Below are 22,311 nucleotides of genomic sequence, written 5' to 3' on the forward strand. Positions count from 1 at the left end.
AATACTGGAGTGGGTTGCCATTTCCTTCTGTAGGCAATCTTCCCAATTCAGGGATTGAGCCCACGTCTCCTGCGTTGGCAGGCAGATTCTTTACCACCGAGCCACCTGGGAATCCCCACAATGGAATATTATTCAGTCATAAAAAAAAGAATGAAACAGGGACTTCCCTGGTGGTCTGGTGGTTAAAAATCTGAGCTTCCACTGCCGGGGGCTGCAGATTTGATCCCTGGTTGGGGAACCAGGATTCCCCATGCCGTGTGGTGTGACCCCCCCAAAAAAAAGAAGGAAATAATGCCATTTGCAGCAACGTGGATGGAACTAGAGATTATCATATTAAGTGAACTAAGTCAGAAAGAGAAATATAAATACCATACGATATCACTTCCATATGTTGGATCTTAAATATAAGTAAACCTATCTACAAAACAGAAAACAGACTCACAGAGAACAAACAGACTTGTGGTTGACAAGGGGAAGGAGGGTTGCAGAGGAGAGTATTGGGATTTGGGGATTAGCAGATGCAAACTATTATATATAGAATGGATAAACAACAAGGTACTACTGTATAGCACAGAAAATTATATCCTGAAATAAGCCATAATGGAAAATATAAAAAAGAATGCATATATTCATACCTGAAACACTTTACTGTACAGCATACATTCAGTTCAGTTCAGTTCAGTTGCTCAGTCGTGTCCGACTCTTTGTGACCCCATGAATCACAGCATGCCAGGCCTCCCTTGTCCATCGCCAACTCCCGGAGTTTACCCAGACTCATGTCCATTGAGTCAGTGATGCCATCCAGACATTTCATCCTCTGTCCTCCCCTTCTCCTGCCCCCAATCCCTCCCAGCATCAGAGTCTTTTCCAATGAGTCAACTCTTCGCATGAGGTGGCCAAAGTACTGGAGTTTCAGCTTCAGCATCATTCCTTCCAAAGAAATCCCAGGGCTGATCTCCTTCAGAATGGACTGGTTGGATCTCCTTGCAGTCCAAGGGACTCTCAAGAGTCTTCTCCAACACCACACTTCAAAAGCATCAATTCTTCAGTGCTCAGCCTTCTTCACAGTCCAACTCTCACATCCATACATGAACCCTGGAAAAACCATAGCCTTGACTAGACGGACCTTTGTTGGCAAAGTAATGTCTCTGCTTTTGAATATGCTATCTAGGTTGGTCATAACTTTTCTTCCAAGGAGTAAGCATCTTTTAATTTCATGGCTGCAGTCACCATCTGCAGTGATTTTGCAGCCCCGAAAAATAAAGTCTGACACTGTTTCCACTGTTTTGCCATCTATTTCCCATTGTAAATCAGCTATATTTTAATAAAAATTTTTTTAAAAGAATTACATTCCTATCCTTGATAATGTTTGACCCCCACCACAGGCTCTGAGGTCAGCAGAACAACGGCTTTGAGCCCAGTGTACAAAGGAGTAAATGAGCCCAGAGAGGCTAAAATCCTGCCTGAGGCAGCACAGCTGGCTAGCAGCCAAAGGGAATCCCAGCCAGGGGATGGCAGGATGCAGCTAACCCAGAGGGAAGGGGCCCTAGAGATGACCAAGCCCAAAGTACCCATTTTACAGATGATGAGACTGAGGTCCTGAGAAGGTTAGAGAATGGCCCAAGGAAAGGACAGTGGTGAAGATGGGGATGAGGTCCCAGGCAGGAGGGCTGAGGGTGGATGCCTGCCCACCACCCCCGACCTTAAAGTGTCCCCTCTTTGTGACCTAAGTTCCCTAAATGAAGGTTGCTGGTAGAGTCTAGGAAGACTATATAAATGGAAGTGGCAGTAGCCCTGGTGGGAGGGGAGGGAGGTGTGGGAAACCCTCCCTGGGACATCCTCCCCTCCCTCCCTGTCACCCACCCCCCAGCCCGAGGCTGGTTGTTTTGTGTACTGGCATTTCGCCTCTGCTCCCCCACCTCCATCTGTCCAAGGCACCCCCGGGGCAGGCTGGGGTGCTGTGGCTTTGTGTGTGAGGGAGGGTCCTCTTGGACTAGGGCTGAGCTGTATGGGGTGCAGAACAGGACAGGCCCAGCTGCAGATTGCCCCCTGGCTGAGCCTGTGCCAAGAGAGCCTAAGCAACCCTCCCCAAGAGGCAGGTCTGCTCTGGGCCCCTGGGGCCCTGGCATTCCCAAGGGTGACTCCTGCCCCAGCACTCTGAGCAGGTCAGAACACACAGGAGTGGCTCGAGGGGCCCAGGGCATACACAGGGATGGGGCAGGCTGCCCTTACCTACATGGCTTCGTTAGGAAGCAGCAAAGGAGGTGTTCATTCAAGTGGATGAATGGGACATTTTCAGGACTCAGGAGGTGGTGGTGGACACGGAGGATGCCCAGGTTGTGGACGTGACTCTGGCTTTCAAGACAAGGCTTAAGTCATCCCTTCCCTCTGCTCTGACCAAGCCCTCCCTCAGGGTGCCCTGGAATTGCCAAGGAAAAGTGCTGGGGGATGGAGGGTGGGGGAAGATCTCAAAGGCATCTGATACTCTCACCCCTGCAACCATCTGTGTTTGTGAGAGAGAGAGACAGTGTGTGTGACAGTTGGGCAAATGTCACAGGGTGGCACCCATGCCTGCCTCTCCAGCCCACAGCGGCCAGTGCTGTGTGACTGCCAGCTCATGTCTGGTTGGGAGTGTATCGAGCCCGTGGTCAGTCCCTCTCTGAGGCTGGTGCCTCCCGCGGCAGGCTGAGGTCTTGTCTGCTGCACCCCCGGAGTTACATGGCCCAGAGCATGTCAGAGCGGGCCACCGAATCCAAAAGTGATGCCAGGACTAGAGATGGTGAAGGAGGGGCCCAAAGCCCCCCAGTGAGCCCGGCCAGGTCACCCCTGGGCCCGGGCCAGAGCTGAGGGTAGGAGCAGAGCAGCAGTTCCTTCGGGTGAGAGGCAGTACCTGGAACACCCCCCGGTCTCGAGACCCTCAAGTCTCACTCTTGCTTATTCAGCTGTGCGGGCTCTTTGTTGCAGGATCTTTAGTTGCAGAAAGTGAACTCTTAGTTGCGGCATGTGGGATCTAGATCCCTGACCAGGGACCAAACCCCCAGCCCCGGCATGAGGAGCAGGAGTCTCAGCCACTGGACCACCAGGGAACTCCGCACGTGGCTCTGTCTTAGGACCACCAGCGCCTGGTCATTGTCGTTGATTCAGGGTGAGCGTGTGGCCTGTGGGACCCACGAGGCTCAGTTATTATGTGGCTTCTGCTGGGACTTGGCGGGGGTAAGGGCGCAGAGAAGCTTTTGCCTCCTCCTCTGGGGTCTCTCAGCTGGTTCTTACAGGATCTGAAGCTAGACCCCAGCTCTGTTTTGCCACCCTGGGAGGTACATGACGAGGAGAGAAAGTCTGAGCCCGAGGGATGACATTTGGATGGCCTGCAGTCAGCTCTAGCCCTGGGTGTCCCAGTGGTGTCAGCCAGTAAAAGTCACAATACACTCTGAGGAAAAGGGTTCAGCAGAAATGAGCTAGTCAATGTTTAGCAACCAGCATTTGGGAGGAAGGTCCTGATGTGTGGTGTTTGCCAATTCCCACAGTGTAAATGCTCTCACTGTAGCTGGTTCATATTACCGCTGGATGACATTGAATGTGGAGTCGGGAAGGGAGGCATGTTTTGCTCCTGCAAGTCCCTGCAGACCAGCCTCTGCACACAACTAGGGTGTAAGTGACGCTGGCCAGGTTTTCTGTCATTTATCACCAGAATAATCTGACCTGAACACCCAGTCTTGCTGTTCTGGGAGGGAACTTCTCAGTGACGCCTGGGCTCCCCATTAAGGTCGTGCAAGTATCTGCTGTCTCCATTCACTAAGATATGGGGGCACTCATGGTTTCTTTGAACTGTGGTCTGCTGCTTGGGGCTCTGGAGGAGGCAGAGCACCCCTCGGAGCCCCTCGGAGTCCCTCCACAGCCTGGCCAGAGGCTCTGCCTCGCCTTCCCAAGCCCCACCAGACACTGGCTCGTCTTTGAGCTCAGGCTCTGACAAAAGGCAAGAAAAGCCCCTTCAAGCAGTTTCTGTTCTCTGTCTTCACTACCTGGCTGTGCAAGTTTTGTCTTGGTTTGTTGTGGGGAGAGGGCACAGGGAGGCGAGGAGGAGCAGAAGGAACGCAGAGTCATAGCTTAACCAACTGTCCAGCCAAAGAGTGCAAAAGCAACACTTCCCTCCCTGGGTTGTTGGATTAAATGAGATTATGAGTTTAGAGGGCTTGGGCTGCTGGAGCCTCACGTGTGCGCGGTGCTCTCTTCCTGCCGGCAACTATCGTATCTCTGTTGCTGTCCGATCTGCACCCATCTCCCCCGCAAGAAAAAAACCCCACTTGCTCCTCCTGAAGCTTCATCTCCTCTCGCGGAATGGCAGCCCCATCCTTCCGGTCAGACCCCGTCCTGGGAGCTGTCCTCCATTCCTCTCTCACACCCCACACCCAGTCCATCAACTGGCCGCCAGCCCCACCTCCAGATGCGAGCCAGGTCTCACCACCTCCACACCTTCCCCGTCTGGTCTGGAGGCTCCCTGCTCCTCCAGATGGATGGCAAACAGCCTGGCCTCGCTGCTCCTGCCCTTACCTGACGCTCCGTGCAGCGGCCGGGCCGTCTTGTTAGCTCCAGTTGCACCATGCCATTCTTCTGCTGTAACCACTGCAGTTCCTCCAGTCTGCACTCAGGAGTCCAAGATCTCCCGATGGCCCATGGGGCCGAGACCTTCTCCACCCTCAGCCCTCTGGTTCACCTCCTGCCTCCCGCTCCTCGCTCACTCTGGTCCAGCCACACCAACTACATCCCACCTCTGCCTCTTTGAAGGTGGAACCTTCTCCCCGCCCAGTGTTCCCCCAACTTGGTGCCTTCAAGTCACCTCCTCGGGAGGGGCCTCCCTGCATCCCTGGTAGCTCTGTCTTCATCCCCACGGTGCCTGCCTTGTTTCCCCCAGCGCTGATTGCCATCTCTTTCTCCTGGGTTTGACGAATCACCTGCTTCTTGTCCACCCCTCCCGCACTGCTCCAGGAGGGCAGGGTGACTAAGCTACTTACCTGGCCGAGATGACATGTTCCTGGCTGTCCCAGAGCCTGGCACAGAGGAGGTGGTCTGTGCACGTGTGTTTGACTGGCTGACGGCATGGCTGTCTTGGGATAGGTTTATCGCAGTTGCTGCCAAGGGAGTTAGTGTTTGGCGAGGGTCCACCATGGGCCTGTGCCCTATGGGGTGTGTCGGGGTCCTGAGAAGCAGGGAGGGAAGCACGGCCCTTGCCCTCCAGGCACTGCATTCTGCTCGGTACATCCGCACCTGTGAGCCAGAGATGACCTGGCAGGTTTCGTGCCAGGGGAACAGTACCCAAACCGGGGCTCACGGAGGATGCAGGTCCTGTGGGCTGGAGAGGGAGGTGTGGGCCCCCTGGCCCAGCTGACTGTACTTTTTACACCTTCCTCAATTCAGATCCATTTCCTTACCCCTGTCCATGTCTTTAATATCCCCATCTGGAGTGTTCCAGCATCCCTCCCACCCCCCAGGCAGCTGCCCTTAAATCAGTTATTCCCACACTGCCAGCGTCCCTGTTATGAAAGACAAAGAGTAGATGCTGCTGTCCTGATCAGGGTGCCTCCACCGCCCACACCAGAGCCTTAAACTGGCGGCCTGTGGGTTAAACATAACCTGCAGTCATGATTTATCAGGACCTTCTTGGCACTGGCCTCCCCAGTATTTCTGAGAAATTTAAATTCATTATCTTTTGAAATCAGGAGATTTCATACATGAATCTGGGGTTCTGGCTTTGCTTGAAAAAACAAAACCAGATGTGGCCCCATTGAGTCCAAATCCCTGCAGGCAACAGGGCAGAGGGGCCAGATGGGAGCCTGTGCTCTCTAGCCACAGTCCCCACCAGCCCCTATTGCCCTTCAGTCCCACTGGCCTTTCTCTGCTCTCCTCTCGCACGTGCCATGCTTCCCTCCACTCGCTCTCACATTTGATTTTTGACATTTGGGTCTGTGATCCTTGATTCAGAGAATGTCTCACCTCCAAGTATACCAGGTCTCCTGTGAGGGGCCCCTCCTCACAGCTCTGGTCACCTGCTGCTCCTGGGTTTCTCCTGGAATCTAGTAATAATGAGCTGCTCATGGCTTCCCATAATCACGTGACCTTATACGTCTCTGGGCCTTTGCCACCTCTCTTAGTTCCTACTCATTTCCCCTCTACTCATCTTTTAAAGTTTGACCAGAGTGATTGCCTGGTGTATGAGACTTACATTAGTGCCAGAAAAGCCTGCAGAACAGGGCCAGGCATGAGAGGATGGTAGCTCCTGCTCTGAGCACCCAATGGTAGGCGCTTGCACTGGGGCCTTTAAGCCTCACACCTGTGTATTAAGTTCCATCATTAGCGTCTCTTCTGAGTTGCCTAGGGCCTTACATCCAGTGAGTGGAAAACTGGGAATGGAACCCACGGGACCAGGGAGCCTCTCAGGGGCCCAGCAGGCAGGCTTCTTTCCACAGCTCCCCTGTCTTCCACAGTTAGGCTTCCAAGCCTGATACCACTCAATAGTTGTCCAGATGTCTTCCAGAAGCTCTAGGGGCTGTGTGCTTTGAGTTCATTTATGCAGGAAAGAAAGTGAGAAAGAACAGCCAGTGTCCTAAGCTGCATTCTAGCTGGACTGGATAGATATGCAGGTCACCTGACCAGAAGGCATTCAGTTGGCTCACCCCAGGTCATGTGGTCTAGCCCTGGGGTAGCATGTGCCCCCCAGAACCCTAGGATCCCCCAAAGAGAGCAGAGGCTCTTGACACAAAGAGGGAGGGGACACATTGAGGGAAAGAGCCAGGGTTCCCCACAGACGCCCAAGGGCCACTCCCTAGGGTCTCCCCTCTCTGGGCCGTTCTGTGGGGCAAGGATGGGGGCAGGGCGGTGTTGGATGGGTAAAAAGAGGGGCCCAGAATCTGAGGGGAAAGGTCCTTCAGGCAACTTGTGTTGTCTCTATATCCACTGAGCCCCCATCCCCTCCATCAGCCCACTTTTGGCCCCATCCAGGATTCTTGGGTCTGGGCTGGGGGGTGGGGGAGGAGGGCAGGCCTGAATACTTGGAGGTAAGGAGGCTTGAGGGAGAGACCCAGGATCTGAGGGGGTACACCTCTCCCCATGCTGGTTGGGCTTTTCCCTCCCTGGAGCCTCATCCCCCTAGAGAGGGGCACCTTCACTCATGCAGTCTCCCCTCTAAAACGTCAGAGCAGTGACTTGACTGCAGTCTGGGCAGCTAATGGATAGCCATTCTCTTCCGACCTGACCTGAGCCTCCCCCCAAACGCTGGGGAGCCCCTGCTCCGTCTGGAGCCTTCTCCCCGCCCCCCACCCTTGGGGCCACCCAGCTTTTCCAAGAACTTCACATCTTCCCTGGACGCCCAAGGCCTCTGCCAGCCGGACAGCCTCTCCCTTGGGGCCCCTGAGGCTTCTGCGCCTTTCTGTGTGGGGTGCTGTCCTTTGCAGGACTGTCCTGGTGCCCGCCCACCCCTCCTTGGGGCTCATGGCTGCCAGAGCCCACAGGACCCTGTGTTGTCGGGGTGGCCCGGCTCTGTCTCCCATCAGAGGAGACAATTCAAGGCCGGGACTCGATTCCGATGTCTCAAAATTGCCAACTCTAAACACGGAGCATGGGACACAGATGATTCAGGAAAGTTGCAAAAAATGAGTGAATGCACACAATGTTGCACAGTATTGGGTTCAGTCGACCCCAAAGCCCTCCAGGTGATGAGCCTCTAGAGCCAGGGATCTGGCAGCAATACGGAGCTCCTGCTGCGGCACTTGCCTGTATATGGAAATTACCAATGAGAGCAAATCGGCAGGTCTGTGGGCTTTTAGTGAGCCCAGAACCCAGGTGACTGGCTGGTGCCTTTGACTAACTTTTCCTGAGGGGGCTGTGCAGACAAACCATGAATACTGAGTCTCTGCTGGTCTGTCGTGTGTCCCTGTGTGTGTATCTGAGTGTGCTTGAGTGTGTGGGAGAGTGTGTGTAGTTTAAACTGATTCTAACCCCCTCCCCACCCCATCCTAACCCCCAGGAACATATCCTAGAATCAAAATAGAAGTTTGCCCACATTCATACAGAAACATTAAAATCTGGACAAAGTCCTAGACTATCAAACAGCTTCACATTGTTTTGGAAAAAAAAAATACACAGGACCCATATATGCATGCACATAAAATTTCATAGAACCTTACTCTTCACTGCTTGCCGTACCCACTGGTATATTCTACCCTGTGTGTGTACATGAGTGTGCATGTGTGTGTGTGTTGCGTGTGTGGGGTCATGCTGGTTACAGCCCATGAAACTGATTTCACTACTCACCAAAGGATCCCCATCTTGCTGTGTGAAATCCGTCGTCTTAGGGCACCCCCACCCTCAGGTTTGGTAAAGGTGGACACGAGGCCAGCTGCCCTGCTCGCCTGGTGGAGAGGAGGGCGGAGAGCAGCACAATGGCTCTCAGAGGATGAGGTGATGACACGAGTCGTGGCTCCTGAGAGGCCACCACCGGTTCTTATACAGCCATCAGCAGATGAAGACCCCAGTGGCCACGGGGGCTCAAGAGAGGTGGAGACTGGCACTCAGCTGCCAGCCTGGAGGTCACGCAAGTGCAGGCAGTTTCCCAAGGCTGGAAGGGAGACCTCCCCGCCTCCCTTTCCTGCAGCCTCCCTGCCGTCCTCACTCCCCACTTCCTGGCCCCAGGCTCCCGCCCTTCTCTTCCCTAACCTCCTTTCCTCCTTCTGGGCCTGCTCGGTCACCACCCAGGACCTGCTGGGCTGGTGCGCTCTGCACCCTTGCACGCCAGCTCACGGCTCTGGCTGAGCCCCTTCCTTGCTCGAGGCCCTGGGTGTGCCCCTCGCCCCCGCTCATCATTTCTGGGAGCCCCTGGGGTGACTGACCACCAGGGGCCGGTGGGTGAAGAGCCTCAGAGGCCTGTCCATGGGTGGCTGGGTGCATAATAAGAGGGTGGGGGGGTAGACTGAGATTCCCCCGATGCTGGTATTTGTTTTAATGCTTTCTAGATGCGCAGCCCATCCCAAGCATATAATTTTCATTACACGATATCAACATTTAGCTTCAGCAATGGAAATGTCAACTTTAATTATTTTCAAGGAGTCTTGATGGCTCTGGGAATAAATCAATATAAATAATGTTTTCATAAACTCTGAATCATGCTCCTAATAGCTTTATATCTATAATTCTAATATTCAAAACAATTTTTCTTTGCATCTCAGCAATTAATTGTTGCCAAGTGCTCGCTTTCCTGTTTTCCCCGTCGCTGTGGGCTCAGAACCCGGGGCTGGGGTTGGGGGAGGGGACTGACATATTGGCACAGGGGCCGTGTCCTCAATCTCGAGTCAGTTCCTAGCTCTACTGTCCGAATAGTCAGGCTTCGTTTAATGTCTTTTCTGCAGAAAACCATCCCCTTTCCTCTCGGCCCATTTCCTCACCTTTCCGACCCACCGTCTCCACAGTCTGCTCTCACCGCCACGCCAGGCTGGGAGGGACGTGTCTCTGGCACACACGTGGCCTTTGTGGCTCCCTACAGCTCCTGGGCTGACGGCAGGGCACGCAAGGTGGCACCGGGAGCTCGGGACTTGTCCCAGGTGTGCCGTGCCCAGCGGTGTGACTCTGGACAGCTGACAGGTGGCAGTGCCAAGGAGTCATCTATCAGGCAGGCTTCTTATCTGCAGGTCGCAGAGAAGGACACCGGTGGATGTGAGCAGAAATGGAACTTTAGACTAAACAGACACCGGGCAGTTCAGACTCTGCCAGGCAGTTGAGTAGGAACAGCACCCGAAATGCAGCCCTGGAGCTGGTCCAGAGGCCACCACTCTCACCCCCAAGGCCCTGGCCCCTGCAGTTTGCACAGCAGATAGACAGGCCTGGAGGCTGTGGGCTGCAGAGGCTCTTGGAAGAACAGCTGGTCTTAGAAACCAGCCCGGTCACCACTGTCCCCGGAATGGAGACTTCTCCACCCCCAGCATCTACTTGAGGCCTGGGGTGCTGTGCACCACTGATGGGCTTGGGGCTCACCCCACAGCCAAGCTGCAAAGGAGCATGAAAAGTGAGTATCTGGTAGTTTGCCTTTCTGTAAAAGGGGGCAAACTTTCTGCTTCGTGGGGGGAGAGGGACCCCCAGGCATCAGAAGAGGCTGAGAAGCTAAGAAGTAGGTCAGAACTCCTTTCTGGGGCCATGGGCCTCCCTCTGTCCGATGGCTGAAGCCCCTCCATAGCTGTTTTGTTTGATGCTGACATTTTCTCAGTAGAGAACTATACAAATGCACGCCTAAGGGCCTCGCCTCCAGTCTGACTTCTGCCCCAGACGTTCAATTATCATTTACCTTCTCACAGCAACTGTTCTCTGAGGGAGTGTGCTGATGGGTCCAACAGGAGGCTCTGGTCCCCATGACAGTTATATTCTCAATGTAAATAAATAACTGGCATTTGTTCTTTGGGAACTGGCTGAGATTACAGCCCATGAACCAGTGCCCCAGGCTCACTCAGTCCCTTCTGAGCCATTGAGGGTCCCCTTTTTCTGAGGCTGGAAACCTGGCCCCAGTTCCTGGCGACAGGATGGGTCTGTCTGGACTACCACGGGCCCCACCCATGACCTGGACCCAGCAGTATCTTCCCAATTCACATGAGTGCTGGGCGGTGCCCTTCCTCGGTCACGATGCCTTTGGAAGCAGCCATTATACCTGTAGCCTTTGTGAAGTCACTCGCACAAAGGTTTAAGAAAGATCAAGTCCATAACGGGTTTGTTGAAATATATCACCTTCCCTTAAAAAATGAAATTATATTCAACTAGGACTCTCTTGGAAATTCCAAGTTCCATGCTGTGGGAAAGATAAAAGAATGGATCGAAGGATGGATGGATGGATGGATGGATGGGTGGAGAGCATGCCTTCCTTCCTATGCTAAGACATCAGGGGAGGGAGGACTTGGAATACATGAGTCTCAGCTGTGAAAAGCTTTGAGCATGAGATTATTCCTCCTTTGTTTTGGGTGGTTGAGGGGATGAGTTGGGGTCAAACCAGAGGTAGGGGGATGGGTAGGATGATTTCCTGGGTCCCCTTCTGGGAATTTTCTCAGAAGATGATCAAAGAGTCAAGACCTGATAAAAAGCAATAGACAAGCAGAAGGTGACAGAACTGTCATTCATCCACATGCACATTGTTTTTGGGGATCCACCAAAAAAAACAATGTCAAAATATCTTCCCTTCATGCATGGAGAGCAAGGAGCGAAGTTTGAAATCTCTGCTTTCAAACTGTGTTCCTTATAATAAACAAAGAATACAAGTGTTCATACAGTAGAGCTGTGCGTTTGAGTGCTATACCCAGGATGACCAATTCATATGATTCCTGGGCAAGATCTCCGGAGATCCACTCTACCTCCCATAGGGTATTTATCTCCAGGGGTCAGCTCAGTATATTCCCCTGAGAAGTCTCTTCTCAATGGCTGCACTGTTTAAAGCTTCACCTGCTTTGCTCCATAACATCCTTTCCCCTGGGCTGCCCAGGTGGTAAAGAACCTGCCCGCTAATGCAGGAGACATAAGAGACTCAGGGTGTGGAAGATCCCCTGGAGGAGGGCATGGCAACCCACTGCAGTATTCTTGCCTGGACAATCCCGTGGACAGAGGAGACTGGCGGGCTGCAGTCCATGGGGTCGCACAGAGCTGGACACGACTGAGCGATGGAGCACGCATGCACCTCCTTTCCCCTTGCTTCCCACCTGCCCAGATTTTCCATGACAAGCAGCTGCAAATAAGAAGGGCCTGCAAGAGAGAGGCCCTGAGCAGGAATTCCATGCCCCAAGAAAAAGGGCAGTGAGGTGGCACTGTAGCTTCAGCAGAGGCAGGCGGTTGTGCAGAGTCGGAGATGCGAGACAGGGCCTCAGCCAGCGAGGATCTGCAGGCTTTGGAGGCTCAGAGGGAGCAGGACTGAAGAAGACAGTGTGCTTCTGTCTTCCGGGGCTGCTCTGACAAAGCAGCCATCTGGGAGAGGAGGAGGAACTGGGGAGGACTGGCCAGGCAGGGGGTACTCGGCCGAGGTCTTGGGGACCAGACCCTGGGATCCCACCTGGGCCTTCCCCAACGGCTGAGCAGAGGAGGCCCATGGGACAGCCAGGGGACCCTGCCAGGGTCAGAACTCCTCACCCACCAGGCCTGGCTTGGAGGACCTCTAGGGCAAGTGCAGGAAGAGGAGTCTAGGGGGTGCTGGCCCTAAGGAGAGGGGTCTGGCTCCCTGGGGCTCCTGGGGGAGGGCAGTCTCTCTGTAGGCTGGCCCCCACAGGACCGTGAAGGCTCCAAAGAGGATTCTGGCTCGCTCTCGGAGCCTTCCAGTGATCCTAGGACTGGCTAGAGAGATGTCCCTGGGGGACTGTGGGGCTGGGGGCCTGGGGAGGAGATGGGGTGCTGGGTGGGCCAGCAGAGTCTATGTTACTCTTTGCCACCCCAGGCACCCTGTCCTTTGTGGAGGGCCTCTGAAACTGTCTGCAGGGGTGAGGCAGGGGGGGAGAGAGGGTCCCATGCCTGGAGCAAGGGCCCTCACCTGTTGACCCCTCACTTCCTTGCTTGGCTGGGGGGTGGGGGAGGGTGGGCACGTTCCCAGAAAGCTGCCCCACCCTTCCTGACCAACCCCCATGGCCATCCTCATCTCTCCAACCACCCCCGCCCTCAATTTAAAACCAGCAGAAGGGCTCCTTTCCCCTTGCTGGGCATCCTCACCTCTCCAGCCCAGAGGTGCCAAGCTTCCAGAGACCAGAAGGGCCCATGGTGCCTTAGGCCCTCCTGTGAATGCCCTGTCTGCTTCAGCCAAGCTCTGTGCTGACTCAGTGCTCCCCATGGCTGGGCAGACCCTACCCAACTCAGAGGGTGTCCAGATGGCTCTCATCTGTCCTGGGCCACAGACAGCCATCTGGATCTGGGCCTGGACACGAGCTTCCCTCCTGGCTCGTCTCTCTGGCCTTCACTTCCTATCCCACCCCAAGCCCCAGTTCCACCTTTATTCTCCCAAGATATCCCAGCTGGTCAGAAAAAGTTATGGGAGCTCTGGCCCTTAGTGATAGAAACGGGGGTTCATTCTCAGAAACACAGCAGCCATTGCCCATCCCTGGGACACCCTAGTGTTCTGTCCTGAAGAACCACCTTCCCAATGATGGCCGCAAAGTGGCTTTTCCTCTTTTCCTCGCTTGCCACCTCCTCACTGAAGCCACCTTCTCCATCTGCTTGGTGCGTGCTGGCCAGGCCGTGCACCGTAGCACTGGGGTCTCGGGGCAGGGAGTTCTCCTGTCACCTCGGTGACCTTGGGCAAGTCACCCCTGCCCAGAGGGCCTGATTCTCCTTATCTGTAAAGCAAGGGGGTGCAGACTTCACCGCCTCTGAGATTCTCTGCTGCCAAGAGTCTATTTCTATGATGGGGTTTCCTTTGTTAATAAGATGCAGAAAGTAATAAATCCATAGAGACAGGGAGTGTGAAGGGTTTTTGTCTTCAAGGGACCTGTGTCTTTCCTGGGATCAACACTGTCATCCACTTTCAAAGAAGGAGAGGGCCAGACCAGTGGGTGTGTCAGCCCAGCCTGGAACGCTGGGTGCCCCGTGCCCCCCGCTTCCCCCATCACTGCTCATGGCTGCCTCCTCAGGGAAGAAAAGCATGAGAAAGTCTGTGCCCAGGTGCCCCAGAAACAAAGGCCCGGACAGCTCTGCAGAGCTTAGTGCCTGTTCCATCCGGTCATGACGGCCCGGCACAGCCCTACCCTCTAGGGAGCCGACTGGGGTCTGCACAGGGTCCTTCACTGCAACGGTAGCAGGGGTCTCCCAGGGCTCCCTGTGTGGGAGAATGAACTACTGGTAAAGGGCCAGAGCAGTGGCAGGAAGGGGACCGTGAGCCCACCATGGAGCACAAGGGCAGTGGGCCCTGCTGGAATGACAGCTAGAGACGGCAGGTGAGGTGAGCCCGGGAGCAAGGCAGCCTCGTCTCCACGGCCCAACAGGGGCTTTCCTGGAATGCGTGTGGGGAGGGAAAGTCTCCCACAAGTATAGAGTGGATGGATGCCCACCGACAGAGGTGGAGGGTCCCCCCCAACACACAACTTTGAAGTAGAGAAGCGAAAGGCTGGGCTTCTGGCCTGAATCTGGGCAGAGAGCAATTCCCAACTAGGAGTCCATGGGGGAAGGCTGGGGACTTCCACACACAGGTCACCGTGCTTTGGCTGTGTGACCACACCACGACAGGGCCCGGGGGCACGAAGCCAAGGCAGTCCCAGCTCCGCGGTGGGGGGGACATATTCTGAGTACAGAGGGGCTGGGGAGAGTGTCCTAGTTGGCATCGGGGCTGGGGATGGGGGCCTGGCAGGGCGGTGTCCACACCCCGGCCCTGCTCTCTTCCCACCAAGCCTGTCTCTTGGAGCCCAGCTACCAGTTGATCCAAAAGAACCCATCTTCCACGTTGCCCCACTTCTTCCAGCAGCCTGGACGTGCAGAGTCTTAGAGCCAAAGCAGCAGAACTGGGAAAGCCCTTAGAATGAAGGGGGCTGGGGGGGTTGGATCCACGGCCCTGGACCTGCCGTGCTCAACTCCGTGACCAACTCCGTGACCAACTCCGCTGGTCAGGGGTTAACTGAAAGCAGAGGTGTGAGCTTGCAGGACTCCAGGCTGTTTTTTAATGATACTTCCATTCATAGGTAAACCTCACCCTGTTTGCATCACCTTATCAGCTCTTACATCAACCCAGGGCAGAGGTTGGGTAGCTAATTTATCTCCATTTTACAGCTGAGGAACCAGGCTTGAGGAGGTGAAGGACTTCTGAGAGCAGAAACTCTAATGGTGAAATGGCAGGCGGAGGGCTGACGGTTGAGAAATAAGGGGGCTCTTGACGCCCCCACCCACCCATCCACCTTTCTCAGGGCTTTCCACAGGCCTGCGATCCCCCGGCATAGCAAAGTTTTAGAGAGGAGCTGATCAGAGCCCTCAGCCGGGCCTCCTCTCCTGGGTGTGTCATGCACCTTTAAGGACTGGCTCTCAGACAGGTAAACAAGGGGACTCAAGGGGTCCCCAGAGCACTGCTGGCCTGGAGCGAGCGGTGCTGAGATGTGTGGTCTGCGTGGAGGACGTGGTGTCACAGCCTTACAGAGGAGCAAACCACCGCCACCCCCGCCCCGCACCCCGCCCCCTTCCTGCCCTTCTTTCATCGTCCCTCCCAACCTCCAACTCCTCTTCTGCAGAGAATGAAGATAAATCACTTCGCTCCGGAAAACCACATCTAGCGTCTCCTGCTCTTTGCGGGGCAGGGACGTCCTGACGGCGCGTCCGCACTGCAGATGGCTTGCCATATGCTGCTTGCCCGCACGCTCTCACCTTATAAGCAGATTCTGTCAGGTTCTCGGAGTAAAAGCTTAATTAACAAGTGGTGTGTACAATGATGTACTTAATTATCTCCTGCTTTTATTTCTTTGTTGCTTCTTGGTTTTTCAAAAGTTTGGTAACAGTTATAGACAACTATTCCCAACCGCGGTTTTTGCACCTCTTTTTCCTACCCCCCCCCCCATTTAGAGACTGTCAGTGGGATAAAGAGGAGAGCTTTCTCTTGTCTAAGTGAGGCCCCTGCTTCTTGCCCCCAAGCTCAACAAAGCCCTCTCCAGACTTGCGTGGCTGAAAGCTCTGGGAGGTGGTTCAGGTGCCTGTGCTTCTAGAAAGCATTTCCTGTGGCGCTGACCAGCAGTCCAGGCCAGGGGCCCAGGCCTGGACCTCCCTCCCCCTGTGGGGGCCGTTAAGGTGCTGCCTCATCTCGTTCTTTTCCATCTCACCCTGTTGGTCAATCCTGAGCACAGTGGGTGTGGCTGGGCTGGGGCGGTAAGAAGAACAGGGTGCCGGGGGCAGATAGGGGACCCTTCTGCCTCAGGTTAAGGACAGGGGCAGCTTCGGGACCGGAGCACAAAAAGAGCAAGGCGACTTCGAACAGAAGCACAAAAATGTAGCAAGTTGCAGGGCATTCAGTATAGGCTGAAGCCAGACCCCTGAAAGGAGAGACTGCCTCCCTGGGGACCATTTCCGCTTACAGTCCCCATGACCTGAGGTCAGGAAGCCCTGTTTCTCCTGCAGGTGTCTTTTGGAAGCATCTGTGTGCGAGGTGTCCTGTTTTAGTGACCTTCCTTTACAGCTCAAAACTGTTATTACCACGTGGAGGCGGAGAAGGCCATGAGCTGACAGCTGCAGTCTGAATCACGTCGGAGGCGGCCCATCTAACTTCCCCGGGGCCCGAGGGCTGGCTCTAGGCTCCTCAGCCAGCAAGGACTGGGGGAACCCGGGGCCCCCCGGTCCTTGCATGCCCTCCCCACCACACCCACCCGTGTTAGCTGAGACGGGGTGCAGTCTGGCGAGGCCTGGGGAGGGTGGATGGGAGGAAAGGACAAGATGCAAGGGCAGAAGAATTGCAGAATCAGGGGATCGGGGCTTCCCTTTTATCCCTCCAAGCTGGGGGAGAACGCTGATGGACACTGCCCTGAAAAGAGGACAGAGGCCACAGCCGGCACCAGGCCGGGCCCCCGGGGCAGTGCCCTGTCCCGGGACATCCATGTCTTTGACTGTATCAGGTGGCGGGGGGCGGGTTCTCTGTGTGCTGCAGACACTCCCGTCTCCTGTCTGTCAGAGAAGCGTCTGCCGGACTCCAGAGAGGACTGGGCCCCCAGACCTCGCAGCGTACCTAAGCCCGGGACAGTTCCTGGCCCGTGGTTGAGTGCTCAGCAGACATTGGTCATGTCAATCAGAGTTGAATAGACCTTCCAGTGGCTGCTGTGCCGTGCTCATGGTTCTTGTAAAAACAACCGCCTGGCCCCAGAGAGAGAGTCTTAGCTGTGTGTACCATGCCCCGGCCCAGCTGACCTCAGGGCAGTCAGTGGGGGCACGTCAGCTTGACATGTGGCTGGGGGTGGGGTGAAGAGAGAGTACAGGGCAAAGGGATTCTGCATCTCAGAAGGCTGATCTGGGAGGCGCTAAGACAGGAGGGGATTAGGAAGAATCGCTGGGAAGGAAGCAGGGGTGCGTGGTCATCCGGAGGTGAGGAGGGGGCTTCTGCCCGAGGCCCCCAATCCCCATCCCACTCGGTGTCACTCACGGCCTCCTGTGCATCTGTTCAACCTTCCCCTGTGACTCCCCTTCGCTTCAGGAAAGGTCAAGGCAGGACGTGGATATGATGCATTAAAACCAGGACCAAGATACCAGAGCCCGAGCAGCCCCAGAGGCAGACCCAACCATCAGGGGACAGGTGTGGGACAGTTTCACCCGAGCCAGGGTGCAGGGAGAAGCTCTGAGAATTGCTTTTTGGGCTTCAGCGGGAGACTGAACAGATGATTAGCAGGTCGCGTCTTCCCCACTGCTGGGATGGCGGACAGTCAGGCGGGGAGTCCAGGGGTGACTCCATGCCCACGTGCGGGACAACACAGCTTCTTTAGATTTTTGCTGAACAAGGAAACACTGAAGGAAACACTGGGCTTCTCTCACCTCCATGGGATAGGAGCCCCCGCCTGGCTTGTTACCCATTAGAGAAAAAAGCTCTTCAAACACATGGCCAGGGAGGCTGGGGGGAATGGAAAGCAGGGAAAACAGGAGGGCAGGCTCTTCTGCTGACCTCACCTCGGTGCCAGGGGCCCAGGTAGCAGGGCCCTCTCCTGGGTGGCTTTCAGCCATGGATACAGCCTCTGTCACCAGAAGCCATGACCCCACTCTAGTCCTCCCCGGGGAGGGGTAGCGTGGAGAGGAAGCTGCCACATGGCTAACGGCCGTTTGTGGAATGGACTAGCCCCCTCCCCAAACTGCATGGCGGCCACACTCAGGGTCAGAAGAACCTCAAGAGAACCAGACTTGGTGCACTGGGATGCTGGGACACCTCCCCTGGGGCAGGGGACGGCTGGGAGGGGCAGGAGGAAGCCCCGGGGCAGAGGCTGTCAGTGCCCATGTGGGGACCACTGGAAAGGGCGGGTGCTCTGGCCTCCCTGCAGAGGCAGAGACCACAGGGAGAAGTCCATACGGCAGGTGCCGGCGGGGCCAGGCTGGTTTCCCTGGACTGAGTTCCCCGCTGCTCCTAAGCACGGTCATTGTGGTATTCTGTATACCAGGCCCCGGGATGCAGAGCAGGGAGGAAGCCCGCTTTCTGCTTACTCCTGAGTGCTTATCATTTCTATCCCTCCTACCCAGACTGGAAGCACACGCCTTCAACCTCCCTGCCCCCGCCCCACCCCCACAGGGCCAGTTTGCCCTCTCATATCCAGTCTCTCCCCCCTCACTGTCCTCTCCTCTGGGGTGGCGGCCCACCCTGAGCTCATGGAAGCCTGCCCTGCCCACCTCTGCCAGCCCATACTGCTGATCCCCAGCCCACCGCAGGGGAGTCTTGTGACTTCAGGACACCAAGAAAGGAAAAAGGGCTGCAGGGAGAACCTCACAGTCATCTAAATAGCAAACTCGGTGGTCCACGTCCTGCCCCTCTCCCATGCTGGCCAACCCCTCCAGCCAGGCCACACTTGGGCTTCAGCCCAGCTCCGTGAAACATCTTGTGAACCCACTGGCTTCTTCTTGTCTACAGAACACTCTGTGTCTCCCTAAGAAACCGTATCACGTGCTTTAATTTTAAATTGTTTTCGGATCGGTCCCTTACAGAAATCTTAGTCCTATTCACCTCTGTGGTGACAACATTTATGTCTAATAAGGGCTTCTCTCTTGATGATGAATTTAACATGGGGTGGGATGGGGTGGGGTGTGAGAGGCCCAGATGGGTTACTGGGCCAGGCCCCGAAAGCAGCGGCTCGGGTGCCAGGGTAGGTGGTAGGTAGGGGGATAAGTAAGGGGGTGGATGGTGTCCCTGCCCCCAAGCTGATCAGATGCACCGCCCTTGGGTTTTCTCCTACAGCTTTACATTAGACCCACCTGGAAGTAAGTGTTCAGAGAAATTAACACCCAGATATGGGGCTTGCAGTGGTGCCCACTAGGGCGGTCTCCTTCCTGGGTTACTGGACTGGGTTATCCTAATGACATTCCTCATGGAGAAGGGGTTGGGGGTACAGTGTGTGAAGATGTGCCCAGTGGATGCCAGTGCATGCCATATAAAAAGCCATAGCTCTTTCTATGAAGCTGGGTGTAGACCAGGAGGAGGTCACAGTGAACGTATCTGTTGGTGAACCAAACTCCGTCATGGGTGTGCACAGTCATCAGAGAAGGACTCTGGTGGAAGACGAGGCAGTGTAGGTGAACTCAAGTTTCTTTCTGACCCTGCCAACCTGGGGGCTAAGGTGGGGCCTCTGTAGATAATTCCAACTAGATGATTCTTTATGGAACTGACTTGAAAGTTAATGGCTGAATCCCACTGTATTTACAGCCTAGACTGTCAGAACCAAAGAAGAAACTCTGGGAAAGCTCTGGAATCCAACCATGAAGGAAACCAAGGCGTGGATGCAATCAGTAACTGCACACCCACTCAGTGATGGCAGCGTTGGAAGTAGGATCTAGGCCCTGCCTCCTTCCCACTCCACTAAGATGAGAACATCCATTTCCTGACCCACAGTCTCCTAATACCTTGTTGGGCTGTGCACACGAATGTGCCCGGCCACCCGAATTCACGTAACGCCTCCCTCTATTACACATAAGGACCAAGGAATGTCTCATACCTTCCCACCTGAGGCCAGCTGAGGTCCCCTTGAGTGGAAAGCCTGGGGCCGTGTGAGCAGGGGTCTAGAGCTGGAAAAAGCCAAAGAAAGGGAAAGTTTCAAGGGAGCAAAGACAAAGACCAAGCTTCCTTTTCTTTGCTCTGCCCAGCCTGAATGTTGCCTTTGGTTTGATGCCTATTTGGGATTTCTGCACAAATGAGAGATTTGCCAGGATGACTCCAAATTCCACCAGATGGAGGGTAGGAGGCAATCCTGGCAGCTAGAAGGAGAGGGTTCTGGAAATGCTTGGTCAGTTGGGGAACTGAGACAGCGCATCCTGTCTAACCACCCAGGAGAACCCGCTCTGCAAATCTGTGGCTGCCAGCCTGACTGGGTCCCACCAAGAGACCTGTGTGCTCAAGACCATGCTCTGCTCAACACCTCACAGGTCCCCAGGGGGTGGCAACAAGGCATCCCAGTCACTCCTCTGGCAGTCTACAGGTTTTAAAGCACAATTCCCATGTTATGTTAAGCTGCCTCTTCACCATGGATGATGAGCAAGGAAAAAACAAGCCTTCCTAAGCAGATAGCAAGATGGACGCATACGCACGCAGTTTTGGGGTAGGGCAGAAAGACGTCAGGTGGCCCTGCGTCTCCGTGCCACCCTGCGCCCCCTTTTCCCCTTAGAGCAGCCATAGCCTGACGTACAAAGGAAGCTGCTTTGCCCACTTTCGTCCCTCCAAGTAATCACTCTGCTTCCCACCAAAATCTCCAACCCAATTCCAATCCCAGCCCCACCCCAGCCAGCCCCAGACAGGAGGCTGTGGTCCGCTCCCCCCACCTTCCACCAGAGCCTGCCCCTGGGGGACCCCAGACCGAGCCGTAAGCATGTTCAGCAGGAATGCTCCTCGGGCCCAGTGGGGATTAATGCATCAATAGAATTGTCAGGCCGAACATAGGCAGAGGGAGGTTGTGGAGGGCAGAGGGCTGAGTGGGCTCTAGGAGACAAACAGCCAGACAACTCTGTCTGGGGAACAGCCAACTCCATCTAGTAAGCACCTCACCTGCCTTGTCAACGAAGAGATAAAGACACATGATCTCAGGCCCCGCTAATGAGGGACCTGCAGTGCTTGAGATCCAGCCCAGAGGCAAGTTGGCCTCTAATTCTAGGTCTGGGGAGAAGGGTCTGCAGAGCCTGCTGGGCTGGGTCCCCGCAGGCCCTCTGCATGTGATTTTGAGCCATTCCCTTCTTGGGGCCATCCTTGTCTTGCGTCCCTTACCAGATTGTAAGGTCCACGAGGACAGAGACTGGGACCAGCCCCACACCCACTCTCAGCCAAGCACACTGTGCCTCTGTGTTGCCAGAGCCCAGCAAACAGCCAGGCTCCTCCTGTGCTGACTCAGGGCAGCCCAGCCAGGCGGCAGTCGGGCAGAAAAGGAACCAGTTGGAGCTCCTTGGCTTTGAGCAGGAGGCCAGAGGTTTACATGGAGATGAGTGATGGGAACCACCTGTGGCTTGAAGCGCCCATGATCCATCTCCAAAAGGTATCCGCCTGGAGGGGCGTCCCCCTGCTGCCCACACCGCCAGGAGCAGCACCTGGAGGACCCCGGATAGCCCTGTTTGCAGAGCTTCAGGGGATGGGAAGGAGCAGACAGCTTGTCAGGACGCCAAACAACCAGACAGCAGGGAAAGCCAGGGAGCTCATTTCTGGACTCGGCCACAGAAACCCTGTCCTTTCCCTTGGAAAGTTTGGAAAAATATGCCCAGGCCAAGGAGAAATGGTTTGGGGGTTTCTTACAGCATGGCTTCTCTGTGGAGGTGGATAATGGGGCTTGGGGGATTCCCTCTCATGCATCCTCTGATCATGTTTTTGAATGGAAACAGACGCGGCAGGCCTGCTGTTTATTAAACACAGCAGGGCTTTTCCAAAGAGGTCACCACACTGCTAATTTTCATTCCTCTGGGGAATTCCCCTGGTCCCCAAATTCCTTGAGTTCAATTACTTTAAAACTTGATTCCTTTATAGCCGTCACCTTGTTGATCAACCTACTCAAGGAACTGAAGCTCTGTGAGGGAGCAAGGTGGCAGGGGGGTGGTGGTTGAAGAGTAGGAGAGAGGAAAGGGAAGCAATTCTTGGAGACCAGCAGGGCAAAGTTGGACACTCACGAGTTCAGCACGAGGGGCGCTTGTGTGTCTGCAGAGCAAGGGGAGGCTACGGGCCAAGGCCCTGGTGGTAGTCATTGCACCCGTGAAAAATCACTTTGGAAATTTCTGTGCTCTGGGTTAATACAGAATTGTATCCTTAAATGTCAACTGATTCAAGGGTTCACTTGGTTAAATAAGGGGGATCAGCCAGGCAGAAGAGTCTGGAATTCTTGGGATGGATTAGTGCAACAGCTGTTGCCCAAATCTGGTACCCAGATAGCCTTCAGGAATTCTGGGATGGGCCTCTGGGCAGCTGCTGGGCTGAACAGCCTCAATGAGAGCCAACAGGCCCCTCACTGAGGAGGCAGGGGGTCCTGGAGACTCCCATTCTAACCAACGAGTGGGGATCAGGACAATCTGATCTTAAGGTAGGGAGGCCGGGTGGACAGCGGGGCTCGAAGCTGACGTCCTCCTCCCTCCTCTGAGGGACCATGGGAAAAAGGAAGAGTGAGAAGAAAGGATTATGTGGGGGAAGGAGGTCTCGGGGGG

General features: G+C 55.1%; 1 long non-coding RNA gene across 2 annotated transcripts; it reads right to left on the minus strand.

Annotated features, from left to right (window-relative positions):
- Positions 1-628: 628 nt before the first annotated feature.
- Positions 629-21,448, minus strand: LOC133236124 (uncharacterized). Of its 2 annotated transcripts, none has more exons than XR_009732746.1 (2): positions 5,010-21,448; positions 629-1,095 (listed from the first exon to the last, which is right to left on the minus strand). It is a non-coding gene; the product is annotated as an uncharacterized LOC133236124 (long non-coding RNA). The 2 variants fall into 2 exon arrangements; XR_009732747.1 differs by lacking the exon at positions 5,010-21,448 and adding an exon at positions 2,233-2,945.
- Between the last annotated feature and the right edge of the window lie 863 nt (positions 21,449-22,311).

Source organism: Bos javanicus, chromosome 23 (genome assembly GCF_032452875.1).
Source record: "Bos javanicus breed banteng chromosome 23, ARS-OSU_banteng_1.0, whole genome shotgun sequence".
Lineage (NCBI taxonomy): Eukaryota > Metazoa > Chordata > Mammalia > Artiodactyla > Bovidae > Bos > Bos javanicus.